The following is a 4,929-nucleotide window of genomic DNA, read 5'->3' as shown; positions in this document are numbered from 1 at the left end:
GCTACACCTGAGGTAGCCACACCTGAGGTAGCCACACCTGAGGTAGCCACTCCTGAGGTAGCTACACCTGAGGTAGCTACACCTGAGGTAGCCACACCTGAGGTAGCCACACCTGAGGTAGTTACACCTGCGGTAGCTACACCTCAGGTAGCCACACCTGAGGTAGCCACACCAGAGGTAGCTACACCTGATGTAGCCACACCTGAGGTAGCCACACCTGAGTTAGCTACACCTGAGGTAGCCACACCTGAGGTAGCCACACCTGAGGTAGGTACACCTGAGGCAGCTACACCTGAGGTAGCTACACCTGAGGCAGCTAGACCTGAGGTAGCTACACCTCATTACTACGGCTTGGCGAACCAGGGAGCGACGTGCTACCTGAACAGTGTGCTGCAGGTGTTGTTCATGACCAAAGAGTTCAGAGAAGCTGTCAACAGGTTGGTTCTTGTTTTTTTTTACACATGTTTGTTAAAGTTACAGTAGATTTGTATTTAACAGCATCTGTGTAATGCACCTAATTTCTATTTCTTTAGTTTTACGGACAAGCATCATGAGACAACTATTAATAAAGTTCTTGATCCTGATCTGAAAGACTTGTTTGAAGACTTGATGCATAGTAAGACATATACGTATAAAATAACAAGAGCGCTGAAGATTGACAGAGGTACAGTATGTTAGAGTAGAGGACAGTCCTTGTGTCTGTCTTCTTCTTTTTCTCCATGTAGGGCCTCCATCTCTCCCTATCCCAGAATCCTCCTCTGTCACAGCAACCCTCTGTATGTCCTCCTTTACTGCATCCATGAACCTCCTCGTCTTCCTCTTGTCCTTCTTTCTGGCAGCTCTGTACTGAGCATCCTGCCTCCTGTATCTCCACTGCCCCTCCTCTGCACATGTGCAAAACATCTCAGCCTCTAACTTTATTTTCAGACTACTCCGCCTGAGCTGTCTAATGTACTCACCGTCTCTCAGTGAAGATCTCAACAGCTTCAGCTCTGCCTTCCGTCATTATGTAAAACTTAAACTCATCTGCCTTCAATACCTCTACTTCACTGTTTTACTGGTCCCCATGTCATTCACACTCATGTTCTGTAAATCTCTTTAAGGGTTCAAGGTGGCTTTTATTGTCATTCGCATCACTTGTGCTACATGAGGTGGAACGAAATTTTGTACTCAAGGTCCCAGTTACACCCAAAAATAGCAAACATTTAAAGTGCAAAAAAGTATTCAAGGAACTAAGATATACGCTAAACAATAATAATATAATACAGTGTATTAAATAGCAGCCTGAACATGAGTCTGTTGTGAGCATATGGGTATGAACACAACAGCTTATGGGTAAGAAATCAGCAGCATGGATAAAGTGTCAAATGTCTAATTAAAGTGGCATTACAGGATTTTCCTGGTTAGAGATTCATGAGTCTAACAGCTTCAGGGTAGAAGCTGTTCCTCAGTCTAGTGGTTCTCCACTTAATGCTCCTTAACCTCCTGCCTGAGGGGAGCAGGGTAAAAGGTGTGTGTGCTGGGTGAGTGGGGTCCTTCATGATGCAGGTAGCCCTCTTCCTGCATCTGGAGGTGTAGATGTCTGTGATGGTGGGGAGGCTGACTCCAACAGTCTTCTGTGCAGCCTTCACCACTCTCTGCAGAGCTTTGTTTCAGTGAAATTAACACATTTGAAATTAAGTTCACAATTAAAACAAACTACGGTAATTTAATAACAGAACCATCTACTTTTCATCAGGCTGGATAATAAACAAATGGAAGTGAAGAGCTCTGGTCTGAGCTCTTCGAGAAGGGCAAAAATGGTCAACTTTTTTATTTTCCATTTTGAAATGTGTACACCAGTCCTTGATCCCCTCACCCCCAGAGTACAGTTTGAACACTTGTGAAAATGTTGAAAACGTGAATAACCCTGAAGGAATACAAATGACGTGTGTGTGTGTTTCGCTTCTTCACATTTCAGTGTATGAGCAGCGCGATGCAGCAGAATACTTAGAGAAGATTTTAGGACTGACCAGTCAAAATGCAGCAAAGGTAAATACTTCATAAAAACTTCACCTTCTCTTAAAAAAACACTTTATTCACCTGGTCATGTCCATTTGTTTGTCCAGATCTTCCATGGGCAGATGGCCCACAGGACCACATGTTCTAAATGTAAAAATGTGATGGACACTGATGGACTGTTCTGGCATCTTCCCTTTGAACTGGTGGATTCTTACGGTGGAAACTACAGTGTGGTGAGATTCTCACACTCATTTCTCAACTTCTTTCTGCTGCAGGATCATATTGCTTAAAGGAAATTACTTTCTGGTGAGAGAGTTCCCTTAAAAACAATGAAATGTACATTGCATTGTTGTGTGTTACAAGACAGAGTTAGGACATAAACAGATATGATAATAAATATCTCATTTGAAGCCGGGCCTAAGAACCGAGCTGGAAGCTGGTGGGATCACCCAATGGAAAGACTCTGAAGCAGCGCCGAGTCGAGCTGAGTAGAGCAGAGTTACTGTAAGTTCATGGAATAAATCCACAATACCTGCTGTAGAGAATCACCCCACAGCATAATGCTGCCACCACCATGCTAACTGTTAAAATGGATTTGAGCAGTTAACAGGTGAACAGTGCCTGGCTTCCTCCAGACATATTGTCTACAATTGAGGCCAAACAGTTCCGTGTTGGCTTTATCAAACTAGTTGGGAACCATAAGAGCTACCAAAAGACAAGGAATAGTTTAACAGTGTTTATTTACAAGGTGATATGCAAACAGTCGAACTGTGATTTCTGGAGGAAGAGACTGGAACCCTGAAGACAAGTGGAACTAGTGGAATCCAAGTGGGTCTGCAAATTATTATTAACAATTCAGTTTATTTATATAGTGCCAAGTCACAACAGAAGTCGTCTCAAGGCACTGAACAGAAACATTCATATATAAAATAAGTAATCAGAAACGTAGGAGAACTTTAGAAGAAGCTGGTAAACTCAGGGGCATGTGAGTCCAAGTTTCTAGGGTCAGTCCAGTGAGTTCCCAGAGTGATAATGGAATACCATAAGCAAGTGGGGAAGACAAAGAGGCACTCATAGAACACAGGGAGGTCCAGGGTGTTGAAGGAGCTCAGGGGATCTATACGGCAGACAATACACCTGCAGCTCGTCTGGGTAAGGATTTGCAGTTCTGTCTCCATTGGTGACATCAGGGGGAGGAAAGCTGTAGGAAAACCATAGAACTCCTACACAGAGATTATTGTTCCTCACAGTCTGAGTCCTTCAATCTTTATTCAAGTGTTTTCCACTGAGGATAGGCTTCCTCCTTACCACCAGACATGTACTCTACATGTGTGAATGAGAAGGAGACAGGTGGAACAATGAGGCTACAAGGAGCAGAGGTCTGAAAGGTGCAGGACTTCAAGTTGACTGTCCTAGAAAACGGCGAGTGCATCACGTATATGAGGTTAAACCCAGAGAGAACCAGACTGAGGGAACACAGACTCAAACTTGTAATATAATTAAAGTGATTTGTTTACAGTGATGCATATTCAAAAGTATAAATTACAAGGGAACCTGGGAAACCCAAAGAAGGAGGAATAGAGTGGGTCCAGGATAAAAGGATCATTTGTTGGTTTATCTTAGGTTGTTTAGTTCTTACTTGGAGGTGGAGTTGTTGATACGCGAGAGGAGGGTAGGTAGTTCCAGGTAGTTGCAGGGCTGGTGGTGGAGTGGCGGCTGAGCAGCTGAAGGTAAGTATAGCTCTTTTGCAGGCATGAGGAAGTAGATGAGGGATCCAGGGTTGGAGACTCAGGAGGCAGTAGAGCTGTCATTTCTAACCCGGAGCCTGGCACGACCCGGATTAGGGTCGGGCCACACTATAATAATGTGCTTAATGTGCAGGCCGGGCCAGTGTCAGACTTTTTATTGCATCAGTGGACACGTGCAATTGACGATCCAATTTTTTGGCAACATGGATTACCATTCAATCACCAGCCGCACGCGACCATTTGACTGCGCGTTGACTAGCCTTGAAAGAGGTAAAACAAAAAATTCAGTTAAAGTAAAGAAAGACATTCAAACAAAAGAGACATATTTGTTCCTTCCTTTAGAAGGTGGTGGTGTAATTTAAAAAAGATTCAGCTGCACTCAGCGACGACGACCTAAACAGGTGAGATCCCAAAATATCTGATATGTCAGAGCAGGGTCCGTGTATGAATAATGCAGAATGCAGGCTGAAGCAGGGATTTAATGCGCTATGACGGCCATGAAAGGACAAATACCCCCTCAGCTCTGATCTTCTGCCCCCTTAGCTGTGCGCGTCTGCCAACTGTTAATAACTATAAGCAGTCAAAGCTTAATTAAAATTTTCAGGGATTTTATTTCAAATTCGGACCTGTAATTACTGTTAATTCGTCAGGTCAGGTGGGGTTCGGAAATGATGGCTACGGGCTGGGGCCGGGTCAGATTTTTTTGGGCCCGAATACAACTTTAGGAGGCAGGCATTAGGAGCACAAGGAGAAAACAAGGTAAGTATTAATCTTTATGTTCAAGAATCAAGAGGAGGTTGATAGCTACTACCAGTCGGTTTGTAATGCTCCAGCATGAAAAGAAGTTCTTCTGCAGCCCTTTATACTCCTGGAGCTCATTAGAGAGATGAACCACAGCTGCTCCTTGTTGGTACCGCCCAGGGACCAGGAACCTGAGGAAAAAGCTGAAAATCTACGGAGTGTGGTAAAAAGAAAAGAAACACGGCAGGATGGAGAAAAGTTTCAGGAAACAAAGAAAATTCAGGTTTTTTTTCCCCATTATCCTGGGATTATTATTAGTTTTTTATAATTCCCACTTATTCCTTGACTCTATGCAATCTGATTTGTGAAAGTTTGTGTTTTATATTGCAATAAATTTCTCTTTTAAAGAAGCAGTTTTCCACACTTTCAACTGTCTGAG

The sequence above is a fragment of the Nematolebias whitei genome, chromosome 1 (genome assembly GCF_014905685.2).
Source record: "Nematolebias whitei isolate Nwh7 chromosome 1, NemWhi1, whole genome shotgun sequence".
Classification (NCBI taxonomy): domain Eukaryota; kingdom Metazoa; phylum Chordata; class Actinopteri; order Cyprinodontiformes; family Rivulidae; genus Nematolebias; species Nematolebias whitei.
This window is presented reverse-complemented; position numbering follows the sequence as displayed.